The following is a 19,879-nucleotide window of genomic DNA, read 5'->3' on the forward strand; positions in this document are numbered from 1 at the left end:
CTCGATCCGAATTGACTCAAATTCACCAAGTACACATATTGAAACATGAATAAGCATTTAACGGGGAATACGGGACGAAAATACAGGAAACGACGGTTCGAGTCGTTACATTCTCCCCAACTAAAACAAACGCTCATCCTCGAGCGAGTTAAGAAACATACCTGGAGTTTCAAATAGGTGCGAGTACCTGCTCCGCATCTCCTGCTCGGTCTCCGAAGTAGCCTCCTCCACGGGCTGTAGGAGCCACTCTGGAGTCTGTACACCCCAGTGAGCGTAATTGACTATAAACTATGGGTCGGGCTGCACGTCGCAACGGTTATTACTATTATTATTATGAGATATCTAATGAGCCAGAGTGCTGAGTGTGAGTATTGATTGATGAGAACTGAGTCACGAGTGACTGAGAGGCTTGCCCGAGAGGATGTACTTATGAGTGATACCTTGCCCGAGGGGCCCATATATGACATTTTGGTGCTTTCATTCTTATTTTGATACTAAGACTCTATTGAAGAATGTTGAATAAATGATTTCAAAGTATTTTAATTGAAACCGAAGTTTTACGAGATAAACTTACTATTGCACTGCTGGTTTTGACTTGATATTTCTATTGAAAACTCTTATGTGATTTTAAATTGCTTGTCACTGCACTCAGACCTTATTTACTTTAGTTACTTACTGAGTTTGCGTACTCACATTACTCATTGCACCTTGTGTGCAGATCGAGGTGCCCGAGCATCAGAGTGAGAGCTTCCAGCACTCTCAGAGCTTTACTAGAGATTGCAAGGTAGCTGCACGACGTTCGCAGCCCTGTCTTCCTCCTTCCTAATTTAGTATTTTGTTGTTTCGGACTTCTTTTGTATTATTTAAACAATGTCTTGGTTGTATTTAGAGGCTCATGACTAGTGACACTAGATTGTTGGGTTATGTTGGTATATTTTGTATTGATTTTCGCATATTCCCGTTGATTTATATATTTCATATGAGAATTTGAGACTTAATCGGTTTTAGAAAAATGGTTTTATAAAAACAAATCACTATGGTTACTCGTTGGGTTGGCTTGCCTAGTACTGTGATAAGCGCCATCGCGATCTGGACATTTGGGGTCGCAACAGCATGACACTATAAGTATATCATGATTTACAGAGTTATCCAGGCTGACAGGTTGAGTCATTTACTCTATATTTCTTCCATGTCTTTTGTGTACTTATTTATGTGCCTTACATACTCGGTACATTATTCATACTGACGTCTTTTTTGCTTGGGTACGATGTGTTTCATGCCCGCATGTCCTGATAGACAGGTCGAGAGCCCTCCAAGTAGGCTATCAGCTTAATAGAATATGTTGGTGCGTTCCATTTGCTTTGGAGTTGCTTGTTTGGTTAGTATGATTTAGACATGTTTTGTTTGGCGTGGCGGGACTCTATCCTGACCTTTATGAAAATTATGTATTCTTAGAGGCTTGTAGACATATGTCATGTACGTAAAAAATTGTATGGCCTTGTCGGCCTATGATCAGTGTACGAGTGGTTGTTTTGGTCTTATAGTCATGTATGTGTTATGTATAAGTTGGTATCACATGTTATATTCTACTTATCTCACGGCAGCCTTCCGACTCAGTTATCAATGATAGTATGAAATGAATAGATACGTTATGTTAGTACTCGATTGAGTAAGGTATCGGGTGCTCGTCGTGGCCCATCCGTTTGGGTCGTGACAGTATGTTGGCTAAACTTCTCTCTTAGAATTAAATCCCACGATGTTCTTGTAAGTCCCGAGTTATTCATTATAAATTGGCTATTCCAAATGAACCTTGTGTCGAAAGATATATATATATATATATATATATATATATGTTAAAAATTCATTAAGGATATTCTTATAACATTATGTTATTCTTCGGGAACGTGTTCAAAGCATGAGTTATGTATCAAAATGTTGTGACTTCAAGTAGAGCTCAAATTAAAGCTATTATGGCAAATTATATAAGAAATCTCTATGTGCCTAAGACACTTATTTGCTCACATGTGTATTTAAAGTCTTAATTTGAAAAGCCTTATTGTTGATGATCCATGATGATGTTTGCAAGTGAAAGAAGGAGGTATGAAATATGAAGTACGACCAACGTGCCAAGAATGATATTATGTTATGTCCATTGGTTCTAATAAAATGAATGATGTGTAAAAGATAATGAAATAAGTGGTAAATCCTTTAAATGATAAATACTTTGGGAGTATAAATTGTCACCGAGGAAGGGTAGGTCGAAATAACCTAACATTGAAACTACATGTACCAATGTAAGAGTGATTGAGGGGTAAATCCCCATGTTAATGTGATGAGGTTGTTTCCCCTAATATTGGATGAGATTGATGTGTTGAGACATTTCCCCTTAAATGGGATGAGATAATTTCTAGCGAGATGTGATGTGATATCAACCCATACGGCATTGTAGTGAGATGGCTTAGCCGATCGGGCTGAGATCAGATTCCACGCCGCGAACATGGTGGTATTGTGAGCGAACGTTTCAGGGTGACACGGCTTAGCCAATCGGGATGAGATCGAACTCCATGCTAAATGCACGGTTGTGTATCGGTACTAAAGATCTCCTAACTTAAAAATATTGAAATATACTTAAAACATATCCTTCTCCTAACTTGGTACTTTAATATTGACCGAGGCCCTTATTGATTCCGCATTCTCTCTTATTGTTGTGTTACTCGTTCTATTGACGGGATGTTTATTTTTTCATACTAGTACTATTCCATATGTACTAACGTCCCTTTTGCTGGGGGTGCTGCATCTTTAATGGATGCAGGTGGTTCCACAACGGGCGGCATTGAGCAGTGATACCAGTATACCCTTTCCTCAGCTGACTTGGTGAGCCCTACTTTATTCCGGTGTCTTGTATTTGTCCCTTGTATATAGAATTTTGAGGTATAGTCGGGGACTTGTTGTCGGCACTGTCGTATCACTCTTTTGTTTCTGTTATAAGCTTCGGAGACATAGTGTGGTTTGTATATTGATTTGGGAAAGTTCAACTAAAAATATTGTGATTGTTTCACCTGTTTCACTTCAGCGATAATTGTATAGTGTATTATTTGGAGACTTGTTAATGACGCAACTTATGGCAATGAGCTGGTGTATTTCACATGACGTCTTACTGTCTAATTAATGAGATGTATCTTCTCTTTATTCATGGATGAGTTGCTTAGATGGAATTGTGCATGCTTGCTCGATCGAGGTATCTTGGTTGAGCGCCTCTCGCGTACCCCAAGGTCAGGACATGACGATAACATATCAACAATTACAACATATCAATCCAGTGCGGCGTGCATCCCGATCCCACACAATAATAACAATATCCATTGCGGCATGCAACCCGAACTTACCTATATCATATCATTTGTCCTTATCGCTCCATATCATATCTTTTCATATTATTTTAATAACGTTGCAACGAGCAACCCGATGTAATGACCTGGCCGGTTAGTTAGAGAATTATAGCCCCGTTCCCCCATTTATTGCTTCTTTTTTGTTCTACGGTTGTATTATGACTTAACAGGTTAATTGGTTCGGGTCCGGAGTGGTTTTGGGAGTGAATTGAGACACTTAGTCTCTTATGTGAAAGCTTAAGTTAGAAGAGTTAACCGGATGTTGACATATGTGTAAATGACCTCAGATTGGAATTCTAACAGTTACGTTAGGTGATTTTGGGCTTAGGAGCGCATCCGGAATGTAATTTGGAGGTCTGTAGTAGAATTAGGCTTGAATTGGCGAAAGTTGAAATTTTGGCAATTTTGGACGGTAGTGGAAATTTTGATATCGGGGTCGGATTTGATTTTCGGAAGTTGGACTAGGTCTGTGGTGTCATTTGTGACTTGGGTGCCAAATTTTAGGTCAATCGGACGTGGTTTGATAGGTTTTGACGTCGTTTGTAGAATTCGGAAGTTTCGAAGTTCATTAGGCTTGAATCTGTGTGTAATTCGTGTATTTTATGTTGTCTGAGGTGATTTGATGATTTGACTAAGTTCGTATGATGTTGTGGGATATGTTGGTATGTTTGGTCGAGGTCCCGAGGACCTCGTGTTAATTTCGGTTGATTAACGGATCAAGTTTGGAAATTTGGAAGGCTGTTGAAGTTGAATTTAGCTGTCATAAACGCACCTGTGGATGTGTCATCGCAGGTGTGAGCCCGCAGAAGCGGGGATATGTGCACTGAAGCGAAAGAAAGAAGGACTGGTAGATTTTACAAATGTGAGGGGTTTGCCGCACCTGTGATGGTCGCGGAAGTGGGGTATGGGCGCAGGTGGATGTGTTGGTCCGCAGGTGCGATTTTATTTCTGCACTTGCGATGAGCGCAAATACGGTTCCTTGATCGCAAGAGAGGGAGCTTGATTTAAGTGATTCTCTGCAGAAGCGAAGTTTGGTCTGCTGATGCGGTGTCGCAGGAGCGTAAGAGAGACTGCAGGTGCAGTTTTGCTGGGCAGAAGTTATAAATAGAACACTTTGGGAATTTTCCCCATTTTTTACATCTTTGAGCTCGAATTTTGGGGATGTTTTAGAGGGATTTCGGAGCAATCACTGAGGTGAGTTCCTTATGCTTATTTAAGTTCAATAATATATTTCCCCACTGATTTTACACCTAGTTGGTGAGTTTTTGAGGTGAAATTTGGGAGGTTAAGGCTTGAGAATTGGAGAGGGAGTTTTGGGGATTTGGAGGGGCAAATAATGTCAGATTTTGATGAATTTAGTATGGTTAGACTCATGAGCAAATGGGATTTTGGGTTTTGTGACTTTTGTCATATTTCGAGATGTAAGCTCTGGGGCCGGGTTTGAGTCAATTTTGGATTTTGGAGTCTAATTTAGTAGTTTTCTTGTGGAATTGATTCCTTTAGCATATATTAATGGTATTGTACTATTTTTGGCTAGATTAAGGATGTTTGGAGACCAATTTGAGAGGCAAAGGCATTGCAGATTAGAGATTTGCACGGATTGAGGTAAGTAACAGTTGTAAATCTCCTAAGGGTATGTAACCCCGAATTTTGGTATCATGTGATCATTTTGGAGGTGATGCACATGCTAGGTGATGGGCGTGTGGGCATGCACCGAGGGGATTGGGACTTGGTCCGTCCTGTGGAAACTGCAAAGTCTAACAAATTTGTTGCTAGCTATATGGTCTCTATGTGCCATAGAAATTGATTGTAGATCATTTTAGAAACAATGTTTAGGCTATGTGTTGATACTTTTGGGTCCCTATGAGGCCGCGTTACATGTTGAATTGCCTACTAAATGTTATTTGTACATAGTCCCTGATTTACTCGCATATCATATCTAAGTCATTGCTCTGTTTGATGCATCATGTTATTGCTATTAGGCTGATTTTCCTGATTTCTGAGGGTCCCATAAACTGGAGAGATTGATAACTGAGTGAAGTCGAGGGCCTGATTGTGAGGATATTTATGGGTTCGGGCTGCACGTGGAAGCATGTTTCATTACCATGATTTGGCTTGATATAGAGCATAGGATGAAGGAGCCCCTCCAGAGTCTGTACACACACACCCAGTGAGTGCAAGTACCTACTGAGTGCGAGTGCCGAGTTCTGAGCGATTGTGAGGAATGAGTGACAGGATGAGTGATTGTGAGGTTGGAGTGGTTAGGAGGAATGAGAGATGATTGCCTGAGAGGCAGTATATATTTTCATTATTGATGCACACGGTTGCCTTACATCTATGTTTTTGAAAACTGTTGAAAGATATTCTTATCTGGTTTTGCTTGAACTTGACTTAATCAAAGTGATTTGACTTAAACTTCTGGATTGAAAGCATGCCTATTCCTCAGTGAACTCTATGAGATTAACTGTAATTATTTTTGCTCGTCACTGCTTCTCAGTCATTATTTATTTCTGTTACTTACTGAGTTTGTGTACTCACGTCACTCCTTGTGCCTCATGTGCAGATCTAGGAGTTGTTGGTTGCGGAGGGTGCTGATAGTCCTCGTAGCTGATTATTGGAGATAGCGAGGTAATTTTTCGGCGTTCACAACCTTGCTTTCTTCTTCCCTATCTTTCCTTTAGTTATATTTGTATTTCAGACTTTGTTAGTCGTGTTATGTTCGAATCAGTTATGTTTAGACGCTCATGACTTAGTGACACCCCGATGTCGGGCTATCTTTTTCCGCATTTTTATTTTGAGTTTAACTCTTTATGGGATGTCTGTTATGAAAACGACTCTTGGTTTATATATTTAATGAAATTTCAAAGTATTTTTGAAAGTCGGTTGGCCTAGTATCAACGATAGGTGCTATCACGATAGGTTGGAGTTTTGGGTCGTCACACCCGATCCCAAAAGAATAGGCGCTACACAAACAACTACAACCAACTACGGTGTATCACAAAAACAAACGCAATAACGAAGCTACACAAGAAGTCACAAACAGATGATAATGTTACACGATAACTTTAAAAATCAAATAGCAAGTAATGATAATTCATAAATAAAGACACGATTACCAAGAATCAACTAACAATTAAGGCATGTAATAGATAAGGCATGAATTCAACGAGTTATTACAATTAACAAATACAACATATTAGAGTGAACTTGACAATAGCTTGTGCTAACAACATCAAGTACAACACGTAAGAGCATATTCAACAATGAAAGATATTAAATGTTGTGACAAATATAATTAAAAGAATGGAAGAAGTCTAGAAGTCTACATCGATCAAATGCCACATACAAGCCCGTGTGCACACTCGTCTCCTCATGCAGACATCTTTCACATAATTAAAATAGTACCTTAAATCCAAAACTTAAGCGGTAGTTTCACCCACACAAAGTTAGGCAAGATGCTTTGATCAAAGAAACTAAATTAATACTCTAAGAAGCCATGTTGCGACCAAAACACTCACGCAAGTGTACGCGATCTTCAAATAATATAGTAATAAGTAAAGTATCGTTCCCACGAGGACTTGTGATCAACTTATAGATTTATGCAAACTCAAACAATTATCGATTCAAGCTAATTCATCACAAAATACATAAATAACCAATTTACAATTTAACTAATAAATAAACAATAATACAACACAAAGTTACTACGCCACTTATGAATTTTTCTTTTAACAATTAATAAAAGAGATATCCCGGGGTTATGGGCTTGCTAGAGATCATGCTACATTTTTAGCTTAAAAATGATTTATTGAATTATCTGGGTTATTGATTATAGGGTTAATAATACCCATAAGAATCTGTCGATTTCTTATGCGACTATTCAAGTTAAATTAATACCTATATTTCTATGGTATTAATATTAACTCAAATGCATTTAAAAATTCTATTTCTCAACCAAATAAGGCAATTAAGTATAGTTCTATCTTAATCGCGAATCTTTCACCTGATGCCCAGGATCCAGATCTTGCTCTATTTGATTCTATATGCAATCAAGAATTTCCTTTTTTCAAGTTTAACTCAAGATTCGTAAATAGTATTTCACTGTTAGCTACGCAGTAAAATAGTTAACATCAGAATCAAATAAACAACCCTTAACGATAAATTCAAGATCATCAATCTAGGCTTCAAACAACATAATCATCCAACACCCAAAACCCCAGAATATTTGTGTTTTTAGCTACTCATAATTATACAAACATCAACAATAAAAATCTTAAACATAATATGAGTAAATACTAGGAGAAAAACTCTTTTAATCCTTGCTCCAAGTTCATGTTCCTCCTTGATTCTCTTCTTCAAGATGAATCTCCTTCCTCTTTTTCTTCTCCAAAAACAGGTCTCCCCAATATTGGCACTGCTTTTGCCTTTTTAATCGTGTAGGAAGGGGTTTTGACAAGTATGCCCTTTTTAGTCCGAAATAGAATAATTTTGTGATTTTTACACACCCTCGGCGCGCCCCGTGAAACGCGTACATGGATTGAATAGATGCAGAATGCATTTTAACGGAGCAGAAAAATGCAGCGAAAATATTGGCACTGCAGCGAAAATATTTACATGGATTGATTTATTCAGCTTTTACTCAGACTTCAAAGCCCCAAATCAATCAAATTCATCCCAAAGTTAGTTCTTAAGTCTGATTAGCATCCTGCAAGGCATAAAGCATGAATTTAGTACAATTCATTATCATTTAAGCTCAAACCTTCGTAAAATGCAATAATTAAAGTGTTGTTACAATGACTAAAACACGAGTTTTTATCCCATGATCAACACCCCACACTTAGACCATTGCTTGTCCTCGAGAAATTAACATACATTTCACATAAGGACGACCTTTTTTATCAAATAATTTCTCTAACAACACATGCCAACACTTAAGTACCAATTCATAATAGTTCAATCCTCAAGTGACTCACAAGTGCCACGCATTTTCATAACTTGCTCACTTACTCTAACACAATGGTCAAAACATTTCCTTGCTTTCACAAATCATGTGCCCCCCACAACTAATATAGACTAGTTCCTCTCAACATAGTATTCACAAATATTTAGGAACTCAAAATAGGAAGAATTAACTCACTCTCAGAATTGAAATTCATGTGCAACAGATGACATACCATATGCTTGCCCCAAGTGTAATACTCTACTAATTGAGCTTATTCAATCAAGGATCAAATAGGACTTTAATTGGTTGTAATGCAGGCTGAGGAAGGGTGTGATAAATATAGAATGTAGTAGCTACATCTCTTTGAGCACTTCATCTATACACCATTTCATTTCACAATTTCAGCATTACTCTTATGTTAAACCATCTCTAACCTTTTTGAGATTTTTCATACTAACAACAAATCCCTTTTTCTTTAAGAACCATAAGTTAGGGAATGTTACTACTGAAAATTCACCCCTATATATATACATATATACACATATATGAATTATTCTTCACTTTTTTTTTAATTAAACTCCTTCTATAAACCAACAAATCTCTTCTCAACTTTAACAATATTAAAACAAGACTAAGTGCTCATAAGAGATAGAGGTTCAAACAACTGATATATTTACATAAATAGGTAAGGTTTATGATGCGGATGCCAAAGAAATAGGATTAACAGCTCAAAAGGTTTGACTAAGATATATACAATTAGGTAGAGATAATTATCAAACTGGTTCAACAAAGAAAATGCCTACATCATCTCCTAAACTGAATAATGCTACTATTTCGCTTTGCAACACACTTGAGGGAAAGTTCTAGATATCAACTGTTATGCACAGAATATTTCAACAAACTCACTCACACATTGTCACACAACTCATTCAAGCTTGGATCTTTCTTGACTCTCTAGTCAAAGCAGTTAAGCATAGTTATAAATACACAATTTAAGGCACTTACTTTAGAATCAAGAACTGAGATTTGAACCTCACAAATAAGGTACATATAACATCTAATGCATGTGCATTTGAGGAGATCAACTCTGTAAGTTAGGAACTTTTTATTCAATTGAAATAAAAAAAAAATTAAACTATACCCGGTTCAAATACACCCTTGTAAAAGAACCGTAGTGTAAAGAAAAACCAAGGGGAAAGTTTTAATTTAAACCAAAACTAGCATACACTAAACTAAAAATAAAACAAAATTGCAAACTCAATAATTTCGAATTTTTCTGAAGTATTTTTTTTTTCGACTTGAGATTTTGTTTTCTTTTCAACAAGAAGATCTAGGAGGGATCTATACCGAAATTAGGATTACTTACTATCTATCAACACTATATTCTAACAAAACAAACCTAAAGCAATTTTAACAAACTAAACAAAATCAAACTAAATATCTAAACTCAATCAAACAAAATACGAAAAATATAAAAGTATGTACATTACAATAGGGGCCAACCACCCCACACTTAAAAAATTTGCATAGTCCCTAATGCGAAAGGATAAAAAATAGATCAGAAAAGACTCCCTGAGGCCATTGGCCTAAGCATCGTCATCCTCAAAAGTGCGCAAATATTCTTTGTCATCTGAGGGAACAGAGTTCACATCTTCATCCGGTGGGATTTGTCCATGCTGAGCCATTCCTAACCACTATTGTGTGAAAGGAGATAAAGGGTGATTTTTTTGCAACTCTTCCAAGTTCACTTCCCCTCTAGAAGCGCGAAGGCGCAGGTCAGCAAATAATATCTGCAAAGTCTCTTCCACTCGGACAATCCTTTGATCGGGGTTAAGTGCAGTTGCAGGCGGATCTATCACAGTCGTGACATCAAGCGCCCTGATAGGATATGTTAATTCTATCCGCCGATCATAGTGATACTCTTCTTCAATGAAGTGCGCCCGCAATAACCGAGTAATCATACTCGGATAGTGTAGGCGGCATCCTCGAAAAGGTTTCACCTTTGACATGTGTTCCAGCATGATTTTCTCAAGATCCACTTGAATTCCTGTTAAAAATGCATAAATCAAGCAAACCTTTAGTTTTGATACGTCGGTATCACTTTGTGTTGGCATGATTTTGGCATTTATTATCTTCAAAATGACTCGTGCAGGCCGCTGGAATGTTCCTTTTTTTATTTCCTTGTGACACTCATTTGTATCTCTAGTCCACACGACAAAGGAATCTTTACCACATAGCTGTCTGCGGATGTCTGGGTAATCTGGTCTACGCACGAACCTCTGGAAAAGCTTATGTGAATGTTTAGTGAAACCCATTATTTGATTTATGACCTTTGACGAAAATGGGATCACTCTATTTCTGACCCTGACTTGATAGCTGGCATCTATATCACCGCCCGGTTGCCAATTGGCGTAAAATTCTTTTACCAAGTTGATGTTCACACTATCACCTTGGCGAAACAACCCTTCAAAACCCAAAGCTCGAATTTTAGTATATATGGAATTATACTTACGGGCAAGCTTTGTTTCATCTATGGCAACTTCTGGGGTTGGTGGCACAGCAGGGACGAAGGATTGGAACCATTGTATTGTATGGGCTGGAATAGCCCTGATGCCATATTTACACTCTGGCACCTCATCTGCATCAGGGTCAAAGTGTTCCTCTTCCACCTCCACTGGTGCCGGAGGTGGTGCCCTTCTACCTCCACATCGGCTAGTAGATGCAGCCTCAGTTAGGCCAGCGTTTGATCTTTTGCTTGGGCGCGAAGACATTTTACCTACACAACATGATATATTAGTTAAAGATACACAAAATTATTTTAAGAGCAAGTGGAGTAAATACCCCACACTTATGTTAAATTATGTTGATACTTAGGATGTATAACAGGGATTCAGACTACCCTGTTCTTCAATTAGAATGATATAATGCTTATTGGCCTACCCGATCATTAAAGAGACTTGCAACAATTAAAAATAAAATAAAAATCAAATACCAAGTAATGATAATTCATAAATAAAGACACGATTACCAAGAATCAACTAACAATTAAGGCATGTAATAGATAAGGCATGAATTCAACGAGTTATTACAATTAACAAATACAACATATTAGAGTGAACTTGACAATAGCCTGTGCTAACAACATCAAGTACAGCACGTAAGAGCATATTCAACAATGAAAGATATTAAATGTTGTGACAAATATAATTAAAAGAATGGAAGAAGTCTAGAAGTCTACATCGATCAAAGGCCACATACAATCCCGTGTGGAGTCTACATCGATCAAATGCCACATACAAACCTGTGTGCACACTCGTCTCCTCATGTAGACGTCTTTCACATAATTAAAATAGTACCTTCAACCCAAAACCTAAGTGGTAGTTTTACCCACACAAAGTTAGGCAAGATGCTTTGATCAAAGAAACTAAATTAATACTCTAAGAAGCCCTGTTGCGACCAAAACACTCACGCAAGTGTACGCGATCTTCGAGTAATATAGTAATAAGTAAAGTATCGTTCCCACGAGAACTTGTGATCAACTTATAGACTGATGAAAACTCAAACAATTATCGATTCAAGCTAATTCATCACAAAATACATAAATAACCAATTTACAAATTAACTAGTAAATAAACAATAATACAACACAAAGTTACTACGCCACTTATGAATTTTTATTTTAACAATTAATAAAGAGATATCCCGGGGTTATGGGCTTGCTAGAGATCATGCTACGTTTTTAGCTTAAAAATGATTTATTGAATTATCTGGGTTATTGATTATAGTGTTAAGAATACCCATAAGAATCTGTCGATTTCTTATGCGATTATTCAAGTTAAATTAATACCTATATTTCTATGGTATTAATATTAACTCAAATGCATTTACAAATCCTATTTCTCAACCAAACAAGGCAATTAAGTATAGCTCTATCTTAATCGCGAATCTATCACCTAATGCCCATGATCCAGATCATGCTCTATTTGATTTTATATGCAATCAAGAATTTCCTTTTTCAAATTTAACTCAAGATTCATAAATAGTATTTCACTGTTAGCTACGCAGTAAAATAATTAACAGCAGAATCAAATAAACAACCCTTAACGATAAATTCAAGATCATCAATCTAGGCTTCAAACAACATAATCATCCAACACCCATAACCCCAGAATATTTGGGTTTTTAGCTACTCATAATTATACAAACATCAACAATAAAAATCTTAAACATAATATGAGTAAATACTAGGAGAAGATTTAGAAAAACTCTTTTAATCCTTGCTCCAAGTTGATGTTCCTCCTTGATTCTCTTCTTCAAGATGAATCTCCTTCCTCTTTTTCTTCTCCAAAAACAGGTCTCCCCAATAATGGCACTGCTTTTGCCTTTTTAATCGTGTAGGAAGGGGTTTTGACAAGTATGGCCTTTTTAGTCCGAAATAGAATAATTTTGTGATTTTTACACACCCGCGGCGCGCCCCGCGATGCCCCGTGCAACGCGTGCATGGATTGGACAGAGGCATAATGCATTTTAACGGAGCAGAACAATGCAGTGAAAATATTTGCACTACCGCGACACCCCCCGCGGCGCGGCAGAGCAATATTTTGCGCTGCTTCGTTTTTTCATTTGTTTTGCTACCGGGCTTGCTTTGCGATCCCAAACCCGATCCCGACTTGATTTATTTAGCTTTTACTCAGACTTCAAATCCTCAAATCAATCAAATTCATCCCAAAGTTAGTTCTTAAGTCGGATTAGCTTCCTGCAAGGCATAAAACATGAATTTAGTACAATTCATTATCATTTAAGCTCAAACCTTTGTAAAATGCAATAACTAAAATGTTGTTACAACGAATAAAACACGAGTTTTTAGCCCATGGTCAAGCCCTTCTCGTGTGAAACATCTTTCGAGCGGCTCGAATTTGGCCAAAATAACTTAATATCAGAAATAAAAGCCATAGGAAATAAACTCAAATAATAAAGCCTCGATCTTTAATGAAAACCAAAATGTCAACCCAAAATATCAACCTTGGGCCCGCAACTCGGAATGCGACAAAGCTTACAAATTTGAACACCCATTCCGATACGAGTCCGACCATACCAAAATAATTGAATTCCGACCTCAAATTTGCCTTCAAACCATCTATTTTATGTTTGAGAAAGTTTTTACTGAAATCCTCAATCACTCCAATTAAAAATATTAATCAAACACTAAAATCGAGGTTGGAATCATGAATTAATAAAAAATCTAAATCAAATACCCCAATTCAAATACTAAAAATCCCCTACAAAATCGCCCCAAACCTTGTGAGAAAAATTAACTAAATTCTAAAACAAGAAAATTGATGCAACAATTGTCCCAGCTCGATTCAGGTCCTAGATGTTCCCGAAACTTATATTTGATAAGCCCAACACGATCCTTGGGAGATTGCACCCAAGATAGCCTCTTGAATCACCCAATATGGCCTTAAAATGAGGCAGATAAAATATTTTGAAGTTCTAAAAGAAATATAAAAATTTCAATGGCATTTTCGTAATTATTTACAATTGAAAAATAAACCATCAATAAGAATCTCTTCGTGTTAGCACGCAAATCGCATTCGAAACCTCCCGGACACAAATCACATATGCTTTTTAATCATAAAACATGCTACGAACCTGCTCACGTACTGAAAACACCGAAAAGAGATCATCTTCATCCGATATTGACCATGGTCAAACTTCAAATCCTTAACTTAATTAGTTTCTCAATTAATATTCCAATATACACCCGAGACCCTTGAGACCCCATCCAATCATACCAACAAGTAAAAATACATCATACAAACTTATCCAAAATCTCAAAATGCCCATGGGAATATAACAACAATGAATCGAGGCTCAAACCGAACAGAATATCTCTGAAGTTGTTAAATCTTCATTCTTTCAAAAGAGCGTCCGAATCACACTTAAACAATTCGGATTACTTTAAAACTTTGCACGCAATTTCAATTCAACTATACTGACCTATAAAAAGTTTCGAAACACCAATTGGAGTCCAATAACAACAAAGTCAACTCTTAGTCAAACTTATGAACTCTTAAGTTCTTCAAATGGCCAACATTCGACAAATATTGTCAAAATCTTCTAGGAACCTCCGAAACAAAATCCGAACGTACGTAAAAGTCCAAAATCATCACATGAACCTATAGGAATAATCAAAACCTGATTCCATATTCGTTTACCCAAAAGTCAAACCTTGGTCAACTCTTCCAACTTAAAGCTTCTAAAACGAAAATCATTCTTTCAAATCAATCCCGAACCGCTTAAAAACTGAAACCGACCATAAACCTAAGTAATAATACATAATATGAAGCTGCTCAAAGTCTCAAACAACCAAATGAAATGTTAAAGCGCAAAACAACCGGCCGAGTCGTTACATTCTCCCCCATATAAACATACGTTTGTCCTCGAACATGCCTAGAGCCGTTCCTAATCCCTCAAATCTCCATATAACTTACCATACACATAACCATGGGTGATCCCATTTCACCCTAATCTATATAATCCCGAAAACGTCACCTAACAGAGGATCCTTGCTTAAACATTAATCCATAAACCATAAACACAAATCCCAAAACCCAGAACTCATTATATGACCATATTCTTCCATATTTGCACCGTATAACTCTAATCAAGCTTTACCAATCCATAAGCATATCTAAAGACATAATCCCTTGATGTACCACAAAACTCAAATACTCATAGCAATAACTTTCGACTGCAATAGCTACTCGATAACCAACCCGCCACTAGTAACAACCCTCATATCAGCTAAAACCTTGCTATGAACATTCGTACACTGCCAATGATTAAAGAAACATATAAAAACTCATAACCACCCATCGTATAAATAAGTCGTGGAGCTCTCTTTCCCGATAAGAACCATAGTCAAAATCTAAGCCGACTAGTGACCTTATTCTTTCAAACATACCTTAATCAAATTTGATGGCACTCATTTCAGGCCCACTAACCTCACCTCATCCAGTACAAGCTACTCGACCGACCTGCCACCCAATTCCTATATAGAGCCACATATTATGTAATACGTGCACCAACTACAATAACACAGATATATCAATAATGGAAAGAGAATGGAAATAAAGGAACCATACCGCCAGCTCAATACATACCATTATGAAGCACAATGATATCAATCCACCAAACAAGATCATATCCTAACATAACGTTGTTGCGATGCATGACCCAATCCGACCCCGGCCAACCTGGAATACGTCGATCCATGATACTCACAATTAGCAACCATAAACATATCAACAACTAACATATGAAGCACATGATCCTAATCATGGAGATATAGATATCAGTATATACCAGAAGTAGGAAGACCATAATTAAGGCACAATCAACCATTCACCACCCCAAGAGCATTCTCGCTCGAATTTCACTACAAAGCCCAAACATAACCGCATCATATATAAATAGTCATCAGTCTCTCAACTTATCATGGCATAGAAGAGTAACACATAGAATATATCATAACACAAATAAGGTCAACTCTAACGGATGACACCATCCACTATAATAACTATGTTGAATAAAAAAGGTATGTCGCGCCCTGTTTTCTCGCGAAAGTGGCTTTCGACGTGTGATAACTCTTTTAAATTAAGGGTGTTATAAGAGGAGAGTCTGTCACCTAACAATTTTTAATGTGCGTTAGGGTACCTATTTACAAATAACTATTTTTGACTAGTCAACACCACAAAAGATCGGGTAAGGACTAAAATTACCTCAAGGAAAAGGTGTTAGACACTCTTCGAGGTCCAAAACTATGGATCCCGACCGAACATATGGCTATGTGGATTATGTAATTAGGCAAGGTGATCAAATAATCAAAGAGTATAAATCGAAGAATTTAATTATAGCACAATACGAATTGGTACAAATCTTTTATGATCATAAGGATACAGCAACAATGGTTTATGTCAAAATGAATAAGTGTAAATAGCAAGTATATAAAAGAAAGGGGGTCCTAAGATTTTTAGCCTAAAGATCACCCCGTGCAACATAAATAATACTTCACAACTCTTTTAGATAGGAGTTGCTCATATTATTTAGCGGGCATAGACTATTATCTTCTGCTACCCGATTACTATGTTAAAGTTGTTTACCTAAAGCGTTCTAATTAAATTCTAAGTCGTGGCCTATGTGTTCACTACAAGTCGCATGCCTATGACCAGGAGGCTTTGGACCTCTATTCGGGTGGTTCTAGACCTACTTAGGTTGCTCAAAAATGATAAAACTTATCGTGCATTCAAAGCAAATAGGACTACAAATAGCAAAGAGTGGCTCGTGTTAGCCTCCACACATACACAAAGAAGCACGCAGATTGATATTCAGATTAAGCGGTAGAACATTTCGAACTTAAGACTTAGACTCCTTTGGTCCTATAGGCATGATCTCTATATGAATCTTGTATCAAATAGGTAATGCTGCATTTTTAGGCTAACGTCAGATAGATTAAATCATTACAAGTCTGTATACATGGTTTCTATGTGATTCTGATTTTTTAGCAATGTACAAGCAACAGATTTGCAGATTACAAACCTATAGGCATGATCTTTAGGTTGTTTGCACAAAGAGGTAGTGAAGCGATCCCAAAATCATGAAGTACCAATGCTGATTTTATAGACAAGTTCCTTAAGTAGGTGACAGTGTCATAGAGGCATGATATCTAGTAGTTAGCAATTGAAATTGATTTTATAGTTTTATCCCTATAGGCATGCTATCTATGCGAAGCAGTACAAACGATATAGAGCTGCTGATTGATTATTAAACCTTATAGCCATAGTATCTAGATGAGCATTACCATAAATAATTTGGGCCAATTGATAGATTAGTCATTCGAAGTCCTATAGGCATGGAACCCAGGTAAGTAAAATATTGCATTACTACACCCTATAGACATGTTATCAAAGAGTGTGCAGTAATGGAAACAGGTACAACAAACGCTTGAAACATCATGTGTTAGAAAATTAATGATGTGTGTTCTTGTGACTCCTATAGAAAAGATTTCTACACATGAAATAAAAAACATGTAAAGCAAATAGCCAACAGACCACATAGATCCTATAGAAATGCTTTCTACCCATTTATGTGAGAATTAGAATACCCTACCCCCTTTTTTACAAATTTCCCCATATGTTTTTTTTTTCATAAATTATTATAGACCCAAAAATAATGAATACAAGTGCGAATATTACATATTAAAAAACTATAGGCCCAATAACCAGAGTACGCCCAAAGAGAAATAACCTAGTAACTGTAACGACCCGGTCGGTCGTTTCATGAGTTATCACTATGTTTTCCCATTTTTGCTTCTTATTATCTTGTTCAGCGGTATTATGTGTTATCGGGTTGGTTGGCTCGGGTTCGGAGAGGTTTTGGTAAGGTTTGAGACACTTAGTCTCTTCTGAGTAAGCTTAAGTTGAAAAAGTCAACTAGATGTTGACATATGTGTTCAAGGTCTCGGATGTGAGTTCCGATGGTTCGGATAGCTTCAGTAGGTGATTTGGGACTTAGGAGTGTGATCAGAATGTGTTTTGGTGGTACAAAGTAGATTTAGGCTTGAATTGGCGAAATTGGAATTTTGGCGTTTTCCGGTTGAAAGGTGAGATTTTGATATAGGGGTCGGAATGGAATTCCGGGAGTTGCAATAGGTGTGTTGTATCATTTGGGATGTGTGTGCAAAATTTCAGGCCATTCGGACGTGGTTTGATAAATATTTTGATTGAAAGCGAAATTTGGAAGTTTTTAGAATTCTTAGGCTTGAATCCCATGCAAATTTGGTGTTTTGATGTTGTTTTGAGCGTTCCGAAGGTTGGAAAAGTTTGAATGATGTTATGGGATATGTTGTTATGTTTGGTTGAGGTTCCGAGGGCCCCGAGTGAGTTTCGGGTGGTTAAACGGATCATTTCAAGTTGTAGAAAATTGCAGAAAACTGTTGTGTGTGTTGCAGACCAGTTGGCCTTCGCGTTCGCAAGTGGACCATTGCGTTCGCGAAGGGTTAGCATGTGAGGCTGAACATTTTTCCTTCGTGTTTGCTTAGGAGGTCACGTGTTCTCGAAGGGCTAAGGCCATTGAGTACTGCGTTCGTGAGAGGGGAGACGCGTTCGTGATGGGTTGTGGAGCTGAGCCTTCGCGTTCACGAGAGGGGAGACGCGTTCACGAAGAAGGAAAATGTAGTTAACGTCAGGTTGTGCTTCGCGAACGCGAAGCTTTGATCGCATTCTCAAAGAAGGATTGAAATGTCTGGGCAGAATGTTTTAAAAGCTCATTTCGGCGATTTTTAGCTAATTTCCTCCATTTTTGGGCTATTTTGATGTTTTTTGAAGAGGATTGAAGACGGAATCAAGGGGGAACACTTGGATGTAAGATTTATAGACTTAATACTCGATCCTAATGTGATTTCTACCTAATTAATTATGGAAATTGTTGAATTTAAGCCTAAATGTTGAAGAACTATGGCTTGTAATTGGAGACCTAAAATTAGGGATTTGAGGGATTATTTGTGGTTGGATTTTGGTGATTTTGATATGAATGAACTTGGGGAGTGATAAGGAGTCCATTGACGTAATTTTTATCGGAATCCGAGACATGGGCCTGGGGGTCGAGTTTGGCCAATATTTAGTGGGCTTTTTTCCCTTAGCATATTTTGATGCTTTTGCACTGATTTTGGTTAGATTTGGAGCATCCGGAGGCCTGTTCGAGAGGCAAAGGCATCATGGGCTAGAGTTTGGACCGGATAGAGGTGAGTAATGATCGTAAATGTTGTCCAAAGTGTATGAAACCCCGGATATCACATCGTTGTGCTATATTGAGATGACACACACGCTAGATGATGAGCGTAGGGTCGTGCACCATTGGGGATTGTGACTTAGTCCATCCCATATGACTGTTTTACCACGTATTTGATTGAAAACTATTTACTATCATCCTATTTTGGGCAGAATGCCATATTTGGGCCTCGTGCCAGCTGTTTGGACCCTTAGGGGATTTTTACTGCTATTGCCTCACTGTTTTAATTTTTATATCTATACTCAGTCATGCTACATTATACTATTTTTCATAACTCAACCATGTTTACTCTGTTTTAATACTTTAAATGATATTTTGTGTTGAGCATCATATTTTACTATGCCTGAGTGGCTTGTAGAGATTTCTGACTGAGTAGGGCCGAGGGCCTGTGTTGTGAGGATTGGGATCGGGTTGCACACCGCAACAGTGTTGTACTGATTATGATTACGAGGCTGAGGACCTGAGTTGTACGCCATAAGGTGGCTTGGTATGAGGTCGAAAGCCTAATTGATTATGCCACAAGATGGCTTGATATTACGCTTGGGCCGTAAGGGGCCCCTCTCGGAGTCTGTACACCCCCACTGAGCGCGGGTACTCATTGTGATATGAAATATAGCCCGAGGGGCTGGTGTTGTTCTAAGTTATTGCTCGAAGGGCTGATTCTGCTGACATTGTTCCCAAGGGACGAATTTTTATG

The sequence above is a fragment of the Nicotiana tabacum genome, chromosome 6 (genome assembly GCF_000715075.1).
Source record: "Nicotiana tabacum cultivar K326 chromosome 6, ASM71507v2, whole genome shotgun sequence".
Classification (NCBI taxonomy): Eukaryota; Viridiplantae; Streptophyta; class Magnoliopsida; order Solanales; family Solanaceae; genus Nicotiana; species Nicotiana tabacum.